Source organism: Gymnodraco acuticeps, unplaced genomic scaffold (assembly GCF_902827175.1).
Source record: "Gymnodraco acuticeps unplaced genomic scaffold, fGymAcu1.1, whole genome shotgun sequence".
In the NCBI taxonomy this organism is placed as follows: Eukaryota; Metazoa; Chordata; class Actinopteri; order Perciformes; family Bathydraconidae; genus Gymnodraco; species Gymnodraco acuticeps.
The window spans coordinates 211345-222163 of NW_022990421.1; the positions used below are offsets into that span (position 1 = coordinate 211345).

General features: G+C 40.7%; 1 pseudogene; it reads left to right on the forward strand.

Moving 5' to 3' along the window:
- Positions 1–3086: 3086 nt before the first annotated feature.
- On the forward strand, positions 3087–4067 carry LOC117551900 (annotated as a pseudogene).
- The last annotated feature ends 6752 nt before the right edge of the window (positions 4068–10819 follow it).

Below are 10819 nucleotides of genomic sequence, written 5' to 3' on the forward strand. Positions count from 1 at the left end.
CTTAAAATGAATACATCTATTGATAATTCAGAGACCATGGATAATTGGCAAAGAGGCTCATAGGCCTCTCTAACTCTGTAAACTGAAATTCAATAACACACATGTTATAGCTTACCATGTGACCTTAATGAATATGCCAGAAATACGCTGTAATAAGGATTCTGCCATAACAAACTCTCTTAGGATGGGTCGTCAATGGACCGCTTAGTTCACCTACAGCTGTGGACACATTTGGAAGACCAGTGGCATCAGTAAACTCAATTGGCATCTCAATTGAACAATTGGAAAACCTTCTTGTAAATCAGTATCATCATGATTTCCCAGAGAGAGAATTTGAGGGAAAACTTCAAATGTCAGCTGAAGAAAGCAAATTCATGCAGCTGGTATCAAGTGCAGCTACACTGAAGGATAATCACTATTATCTACCTTTGCCACTTCGTAATAGTGATATCATCATGCCCAATAATCACCATATAGCTGAGCAAAGAGCACATTACCTTGCTAGGAAATTCAAGAAGGATGCTGCTTATGCTGAAGAGTCAAAGGTTTTCATGGAAGATGTAATCACTAAAGGCTATGCAGAAAATGTGCCATCAAAGGACCTTCATCAAAATGATGGCAAGGTGTGGTACATACCCCACCATGGGGTGTACCACAAGCGTACAAATACACTAAGAGTAGTAGTTGATTGTACATCTTCATACAAAGGAACATCACTCAACAATGAACTCTTACAAGGACCTGACTTCCTACAAGAGGAGGAGTCTCAGTGGCCAAGGAACCCAGACAAAATGTCACAAAGCTCTCTTTCTCCAGATGATCCTGAAGTGAAAAGGAATGTCACTGTAAATGTCATGAGTATTGAGGAGAAAAGTCCAACAAGTGAACTAATTGAGCACTGCTCAGATTAGAACAGCCTGAAAAAAGCTTTAGCTTGGATCCTGAAATGGAAAAGATTGCTCTTGGAGATCACTCAAAGAAGGAAGGTGACAAACCCTGGATTGATGCCGAGTAATGATTCACTGAAGGAACGGGCCATAAACCTTAAAGTGACCGCCAATACAAATCTGACTGTGGAAGATATGGTCAATGCTGGCAACACTTTGCACAGGACATTAACCTCCTTGAAAAGAGGACATGCTGCCAAAAAGACAGCCCTATATTAAAAATGTGGGAATGCTAAGAATCCCATAATCTGGCCCAAAAAATCCCACATATCAGAAATCATTCTAAGACACATACACATCCAAGTTGGTCACACACAGAAATCACATGCTGTCAAAACTAGGACACAAATATTGGATGTCCTCTGCAAACTCCTCAGCACGAATGATCATCAGAAAGTGTGTTTTCTGCAGACGTATGCAGTCTAAAGTAGGAGAGCGAAAAGATGGCAGATCTTTCTCTGGACCGCGTGATGCCAGATTTGACACCTTTCACTGCAGTTGGCATGGACTATTTTGGACCGTTTGAGATAAAGCGAGGTCGGACCAATGTGAAACGATGGGGTGTAATCTTCACATGCCTCACTAGCCGTGCAATCCACCTTGAAGTGGCTAGTAGTTTGGGCACAAACTCCTGCATCAATGCAATACGGAGACTCTTATGTCGTAGAGGTACTGTGAAAACCATCAGATCTGATCAAGGTACACATTTCATTGGTGCGCAAAAGGAGCTTGACCAGTCATTAAAAGAACTAAACACGACAAAATCCAAAGCAACCTTCTCCAAGAAGGGATCGAGTGGATATTCAACCCAGCAGCAGGCCCTCACCACAGAGGCGTATGGGAGCGACTCATCAAGTCACTGTGGTAAGAGAACAAGTCATGATGATGAGGCATTGCAAACAGCCTTATGTGAAGTGGAAGCTATAATGAATGATAGACCCATCACAACCATAACCAATGACTTGAATGATGCGGAGCCTTTCACACCTAATCATCTGCTTCTGCTCAAAACTATCCCTGTTATGCCACCTGGACTCTTCGTGAAGGAGGACCTGTACTCAAGAAGAAAATGGAGACAGATGCAATATCTGGCTGATCTTTTCTGGAAGAGATTAGTCAGAGAATATCTTCCAACAATGCAACAGCGAAATAAATGGAATAATATCAGAAAGAACTTTCTTCCTGGAGATCTCGTTGTTATTGTGGACGATTCGGCTCCCAGAAACTCCTGGGTGCTAGGACGGATTCTGAAGACCCTGCCAGGAAGTAAAGGACTTGTCCGAAGTGTTCTAGTTAAAACAAAAACAAGTGTTTTACAGAGGCCTGTCAACAAACTCTGTTTGCTCCTGGAAGCTGGAGACTAACTGGCTGAAGTTGGAAACATTGATTTTGTATTTGTTATGAACTCAAGATAAATCTCATCTATGAACTCTGACAAGAAGAAAATGAATATTTGTTTTGAATATTGGCTCTATTTATTATTTATAGGGCAGGAATAAGGAGACAAAAGTAAGAGAGCGCAGCACCCTAATGTTGCAGGCCTGTGCTCGGTGAGGGGAGTAGGAAGTGATCAACTGGGTCAAAGGTATGGGCCTAGGAAATATGTTCCTCAACAATTGCTAGAGATAAGAAGGCAGAGTTTTCTATCGTATATAATCCAGATTATCGCCAACTCCGCTGTTGACGTTGCCAAACAGGTAGTGTTGGATATGTGTTGCTGGCCTTGGCGAATTGGGTCCAGTGACACCGACAAATGCATGGTGGAAACCTGGTTCTTGCAGAAAGCTGTGTCCTGAAGAGGCACATGAATAAGCCTCCACCAAACCTCCTCTCCTTACATCATCTTTATCTGAGTTTACAGTGAACTCTCACAGTAACGTGATCAATCCGCGTTACATCAAACATTGCCTTTGTATTCAGTACAATTCAGTTTGCTGAAGCTCTTCACGTGTTGATTGAGTTTAATGAGATCCATAGAGGAGTTAGCAGTCAGACAAAAAACCTCCCACAGACTCAGACACTGTCTGTCACTCTTTGTGTGAAGCATTAGCACTCTGCATCACAGCTTGCATGTTACTGCAAGTGAGACTGTTCAGGTATTGTTCATGAGAGTGAACATATGATCTGCCTGCATTACTGATGGGTGCTCAATATAATGTGACATATATAACTCTTGATGGGCATGTGGAAGTGCAGAGGTATAGATATATTTATTTTGTAATCATGCTAACAGTGTATGTTCTGATCATCTGCAGTAATTCCACTATTGTGTGCATCATTGCTTTACACAGAAACCTCCATGAGCCTATGTACGTGTTCATTGCAGCTTTGTTGATTAACTATGTTCTTTATAGCACCAATATTTACCCCAAGCTTCTGATTGACTTTTGTTATGGAAATCTAAAAACCCCAATACTGTAGAGTACAAGTCAGAGTGATCAAATCAAATAAATGGTGAATCAGACAGAGTTGTCTTTCTGGTATTTATTTGAAGCTTCAAATATATATTAATACTATACAATAAATATAGACACAGGTCTCACAGAGTATAAAATATGTCTGCGCGAGTGTGCCCAGTTCAATAGAGTAAAAAAGCTTATATACAAGAAGGGGGAGGAAGGTAAGAAATCTGTCTTCACACGGTCACATTGTTATTAGACACCTGGCCTTGAGCTGTAGAAGTTCTCGTGTGACTTTGTGTGAGTCTCAACCCAGTAGCCAAAACAGCGCTGTGGCCTTGAAGTAGAGTAGATAGAGAAAAACAGCACATCTAACCAAATGAGAAGCATTTGGTTTAAACATATCAGGATAGAGTGGAAATGTCCACTACACTTTTTATCAGAGAAACAGATCATATCTTATCGAGCCTGTCTGTTTCAAAATGTGATGAATATGACTTTGACCTTTTCAGAGTGTTCACTGCTGGCAGCCATGGCCTGTGACAGATACGTGTCTCTCTGTAAACCTCTGCATTATTCAACCATCGTGAGGAAAATAACTGTCGATGTCTGTCTGGTCTTCTCTTGGCTTCTGCCGACTTGTGAGACTGCAGTGGGATGCATTCTTTATTCTAATAGCAAACTCTGCAGTTTTACTATTAGGGGGTGTTTAGAGTTTTGAGAGGTCCTGATAATTTATTCCGGTAAATTACTCTGACCTCCTAATTGACCTTTCCGAAGATTATTGAGTCTATGTAAGTTTGCTGCTTGGCTCAGATCCACCAACGTCAGCAAGATCTCACCTCTTCCTAACCCCCCCGAAGAACCAGGTTCAATTAACTGCTGTTTCAATTCAGACAACTCTTTTTTAATCTGTTTAAGGGATCCCGAAGGATTTTGATATCAGTAAATGGAGTGTGCTCCTACCTAAGTGTGTGTGGCAGGGTGCAATCTTACCTTTGACGCAGGAGAGGAGGGGCACAGGTGTCTTTTAAAGGATCCCAATCCAACAGGTGGGATTCAGTTTATTTGAAGAAAAATAGGTCCAAACTAATACAGGGTTTTTACCTTCTCTCTCACAACATTATAATCATACTAACAAAAAACCGTGCTGTGATCATGTTCAAATGAAACTTTAATTCACAGTCTTACATTTATTACCAAAATGTTTTAATTTCAACTGCCCATTTCAGTTGTGACATTTTAAAATTCTCCCGATAGAATTTAGAGGTATTTCCTCGTAAAAAGACCGGTGACAATAAAAAGCGCATTCAACTTTCCATTCACCCATTTATTCACATCAGTTTCATACCGTTTTTTCCGACACAGACGGCGGATTAACACTCAAAAACCCATATCTATCCGCAAAATTCGGGGGACCAGATTTCCCCACAGGTCGCGGTATTTATAAAGGTTCATACACACATCTCTCATCAAATCATTCCACTCAGCCAACAACCAATACATTCGAGAGATATTTACCCCGTCTAGAAGGACCTTACCGAGAGCTATTAACCCAGCTCTGAAGCACACAGCCTACCCGGAGAGAGTCTACCAGGGGTAACCCCCCCTCTCTCGCGCTCTCTCAAAAAACCAGTCTCTTTATGCTAAAAAAACTGGATCCTAAACCCAAAAAAACAAACTCCTCCTCTCATGTTAGGGTGAAAAGGACATGAACTCTCTTTGGCCTCTTAATGTGTCTCCTTAGTGTGAAGCCCCCCCCCCCCCCTTCCCTGTGGACTGCTGCCAGAGGAGAGGAAGAAAACTCAACCTAAACAACCCACTTTGTTTTGTTTATACTGTAACTATAGAAAACCTAAAATATGAAGCATTTTCATTGTGGGTTATACAAGAATATAATTGATTATATTTGATTATAACTAACTTTCGTTTTTAAGTATATTATGAAAACTCACAACACCCTCTTTTCAAAACGCAAAGTTCTCAAATAGCAACAGAAAAAATTGTAAGCATACATACATATTCAAAAACCGTCAAGAAGCATTCTCATTATGGGTTTATACAAGAATATGATTGATCATGTATGATTTATAATTAACTTTCGTTTTTAAGTATTCACTTCATACCATGATCTCAATTAACTTTCGTTTTAAGTATTCACTTCATATGAAGATCTCAACACCCTCTTTTCAAACGCAAAGTTTATCAAACTGGCAACAGATAAAATCGTAAAAACACATACATATTACATCCGTAAAACTCCACGCATCAATATCATGAAAAGTTCTTCAGTATGTGAAATCAGGACGACCTTTTGATGAACCTGGTGTGAAAAAACACCGAAAACATAGTACCGTACAGGAATGTCCTTGGGCGAGGGGCCCATCTGTTGTAGACTCCTAAATCAGTGTGAGATTAGGTGTATGTGGTGCCAGTGTGGTGCTGGTGGTACTTGTTGTCGTCTTTCGTTGGTGACTAGGACACATCACTTGTTGTCGTCTGTTTCTACCGTCTCTCCTGGCCTGTGACTACGACCTTGCAGTGGCTGGCGTGGACTCACGTGGCTCTCTCGGTGACCTTGACCGCTGTCTGGGTGATGAGAAGCACCTGGTAGGGACCTTGCCAACGGTTGGATTTCCAGCTCTTTCTCCGGAATTCCTTGACCAGCACGAAGTCGCCGGGTTGGAGATGGTGAAGTGGACCAGTGGCAGGGGGTAGGTAGGGTTGCTGCTACCTGGCGTCTGATATCTGACCATGCAATTATCAGGTAGTCGTCATCCTTTTCTGGGAAATCCACTGCGATCTGAGTGGCTCAGCGGGTAGAGATGCAGCCTGTCCCACAGAGCTGGAAGAATCATCCTCCTTCTCTGGCGGGGTCATAGGTGACTCAGCCGCTGATCCATTAATAATTGTTTCAATTGAAACAATTTCCCCAGGAATCCTTCCAAGGGGTCTGGTACTCCATGTTCCTCTGGAATGTCTATTGACAGCAAGGACATCTTTTTGGCTTGGGCACCCGGGGAGACCTCTGAATCAGATCACTTTTTTCTCTTACGAGTCTCCTCCTTTTCACCGCTTGCCCCTTCCGGTCCTTCTGCACAGGTTTCCTGGGTCCAGTAACCTACTTGGCTTCACTTGAGGCACTGTGACTGAAGTTTCCCCGCTAGGCAGGTTCAAATCCTCTTGGTAGATTGCTGAGGTATTAATCTCAACAATATAGCTAAACTCAAGTTTAAATAATTTCTCTGATTCATAAAAAGTTGTTTCAGTTAAAATAAAAACTTCCCCAAGGGTTTTCTCAAGAGGGTCGTGTATTCCATATTGCTCTGTAATTGATATACACAGCAAGGTGATTGTTTCTCCTCTTACTCAGTTGGCCTCTAATGGCAGAAAGCACTGGGCCATAATCTACTCTTATCAGTTTAACGACCTGACAGCCCTACACCTTCATGCTGTGTGAGAACCAGCAAAAAAGAAGGAGAGATGTGCTCAAAAAAATCAAATTTAAATGAATACTCTTTTTAGGGTGTAAGCGTATATCAATTAAAAATAACTGAAAAGAAAACTAATAGTGTAAAGTTAAAAAACAATGAGAAAAATAATATAAAGGTTATTTTTCATTTCCTCTTTGATACTGAGGTATTCTCCATCCAAGCTCTAATGATCCATATGCTTAATAGACAGAGTTTCGTCTTGCCATCTTTCTTTGCATAATTCACTATAGATTCTAACAGTTCTACTGCTAAATCCTTTGCATTGGAGCTATTGCTTGTTACTCAGATTTAAATTCCCTCTTTTGCTCTATAAAATATCCCTTGGCACAGAATTTACCAAGACAAATTCTAACTTATTGCGAGAAGATCCCACAAAAAGCCATCCTCTCCTGTGGAAGAAAACACATTAACTGCCACGTGTGTGTGCAAAACATGTCATGTGATGTGAGACTGATAGCATCAATAGTGGATGGGTAGGCCGCAGTCATATTCCTATCTGGATTCTAAACTCAGTTGGCTCGGGTGAACCGGTCCTCTCCTCTGGAGTGAAACTACTTTCCCAGAAATTGACTTCACTGTATCCAAACCTTCTGATTTAGTTTTAAGCTAACCCTTCTCTGGACTTTGCCCCTTTCTGGTCACCCATACACGATTTCTGAATTTAAAAGGAAAAGGTGTGATAGTTAGATATGACCTGACCTTTGCCCTAGGTAGCTTTTCCATACTTATAGGAATATATTCAGCCTTGTCAAATTGATTGGAATGTCCCAATTTGTCTTACAGTTTTGTATACTCCACTCTTTGGCTGCTCTAACGCCTGATACTTCTATGGTAAAGACCAGATAGGTGTGATTCCCTTTATCCTGCAAGGGTGACAAAACTTTCTCATTTTTAAAGTGAGTGGCATTATCCATTCCTATTTTCTCAGTTTTTTAGGAAAAACACTTATATGTTCCGCCATTTTAGCAGACACTGTGTTCCAGTTACTCTGGTCAGAGGATAAACATGTTTATGACTCCCTCCATTTATCAAAGGTCACAAGGAAATACTTATTCCCACTGGGAGTGCGGGTCAGAAAAGGACCTGCTATGTCAGCACTAAAAATGGTTAGTGGTCCTTCCTCTATTATTTTAAGATGCTCAGGATGAACTTTCTTAAACCCATCCACCTCTACACATTGAAGACATGTTGACCATGTGTGTTGTAGGTGCAATCGCAGTTTTGGTAAGAGGATTTTATTGTGGAGACAATATTTTCTCATCTGAAATAGGCCCACATGGCCTAAACTGCTGTGTAATTCACGCACAACCTAAGGAGCTTCTTCAGGTGGTACGTGAATGCTTCCACCCTTTTTCCATATTCTAGGGAATATGGCAGTCCGGTGGTTAACTCGTCCCGTGCTTTAAGCAAGGTAAAACTTCTCTATTACCCTGATAGTAAATTATATCTTATCTATATGGCTACGGACATGATTCCATTCTACATGCCTGCCTTTAACTCTGCAATAAGACCCTCAATAGATGGGCATGTGTCAGCGTTTCACCTTTCACATTTTTGAACTGCCTTTGTTCCCAATTATTAAGCTCTTCTTTACCCGCTTTTTAATATTAATCACTATCACTAACAATACGGATGTGTGCTATTTTTCCTTTTTTAGCAAAAAGAAGTCCCTCAACAAATGGCCTTTTCCTCAGCAGGCTGTGTATTGCACCCTTTTGCTTGCAAAGTACTTCACCTGAATTAGTTTTCATTATAAAGGCCCAAGTGGCTGCTTGGTCACCTTTTCGCAAACTCCCCTCTGTAAACAGTGTTATCTGTGGAGTAGCGGTTTTCTGTAAAGGTGTCATTATTTCCCTTTGTGGCTTACTTCCTGAGGTCCTCTGCACCCCACATCTGGATCAGACATTATCATCTTCTATTTTCTTCATCTACTCATCATTGTTTTTGCTCCCTGAACAGTTTGTTTAGTAGCTTCAGATATTTAAAAATAAAGAGTGTATATGCACATCTTGGTACCTTGAGACATTTCCCTCAGGGCTGGATACATTTTTAATGCAAGTGCAAGATACTTCTCTTCAGGAGATAATTCTTCCTCTGTTCCTGATCAAGTCATGGACATGAATAACACAGATTTTCTATCACCCTGGTTCCTTATCTCCACATTGTTAGTTTCTGAGAATGGGTCTCAACATACTATTTTGGTTTTTGATATTTGATATTATTGTTCTGGTGTTAAGATAATTTTTTGAATCTCCCTCTTTTCTTAACAACTGGAGCTATGTCTATTTTAGATCCGACTTGGTTAAGAGTTGATTTATTCATTGGTGAGAGGAACACTATTTCCCTTGTGCTGGGGCCATAAAACTTTTAATGGTCTTTCGTGGTCTGCTCAAATGTTCTTCCCCTCCAGAGGTCACGCCTGTCTTTGACCCCGTGTGCTGCCTGTTTCTGCAGCACCTCGGGAGCAGAGAAAAGAGGAGACCTTTTTTCCAAAAGTGCATTCTCCTTCATGAGAAAAATAGCACCACATTTAACTCTCATTGACTTGTCTTTAAAGCGTTCTTTAAGGCTTGAATTGAGTTTTCTGTTGTGTAACGGAAAATCCCATTCCCAAACAGGGGTCAAAAGTAAATAGTTTAGTTGATTTTGGTAAAGTATTTGAGCTTTAGCTTCGCAAAAACTTTCTCATATTAGTTTTGAAGATATTTTTGGGGCTTGATATCTGCTGATAGTTCCCACATAGGTTTTTTCTTAAAAGTACATTCAAAACAACCGGTATTTGTGGGTCATCTGATCACCACATTGCCTTCTGACAGTTTAATAGTCCTTATCATATTATCACACTGTTATTGCATGCTAGGACCTATTCTTTTTGCCAGAGCTACTGCTATTTCTCCTGCATGTTTTAGCTTCCTATTAGCAGGGTTCACTAACCTGGTTTGTTGATCCAGTTTTTAGGATTTTCAATATTTGACATTATTTATTTCCAACATTCCTTTTTCCTGAATATCATGTCTAACAATGTGTTTTTTTTTTTTTTCTAGGAGTAGTAGATGGGATACTCCTAAATGGCATTTTTGAGCTTTTATCCCTGTATGGTGGAGATAGGGTCTCAAACATTATACCACCTGCTTGTTGCTCTCTGTCAAACGGTAGTCTGACAGGAAACGTATTTTGGTCGCGGTACGCCCGTGGGTCTGGGCTAAGCTGACCAGGGCGGGCAGAAGCTCCGGATTTTGCTTCTGTGTATCCCCCCTGTGTGGTTGGCTCCGAGTCATTAAAAACTGCGTTCTAACCTCGTCCGCCATTTATTTTTGTTTGTTTAAAAAACAACACAAAAATGTATTAAAGGGTTCAAGTTCACTCTTTTATACACATGCAAGTTCCTAGGCTTTACTCTCGCCGGGTGATCAGTCCGACTATACCGTCACTTGGTTCTAAGTTCTCTTTCTGGATTCAGTTAGTACATGCGGGTACCTCAGCTAAGAGTGTTATGTACTGAGCTTCGAATTTTTTCAACAGCATAGGTACCTTTAGACCTATGTTTATCTTTATTAAATCTCCCATTAACTCTTCCCCACGTTATGTTTTAACGCAAAAGTTCAAACCGCAGCTCTTGGTCAAGTCCTACCTATAAGTTTCAAAGTAATTGGACAAGTACTGAGCAGTGCTCCTACGGCTGACTTCACTTTAGCCACCTAAACCTGTGTTAAAGGGACCACAGGCTTCTCAATTTGACTAGGGGAAAATGAACCTTCTTTAGCTTCTTTAATCAGACAGCTATATCCGATATAATATAACCCTCAGTCCGGTGCAATAGTATTAACTTAAATTACTACACTTTCAGGTTTAATTATATATATTCTAGGATTTGGGGTAGGTATTTTAATACAAGACTTTCAGCCTGTATTTCGCTGATTTGTATTCCTCGACTTTTTCACTAGGTCGTTTTGGTTCTTGTATTTGTGACTCTGTAAAA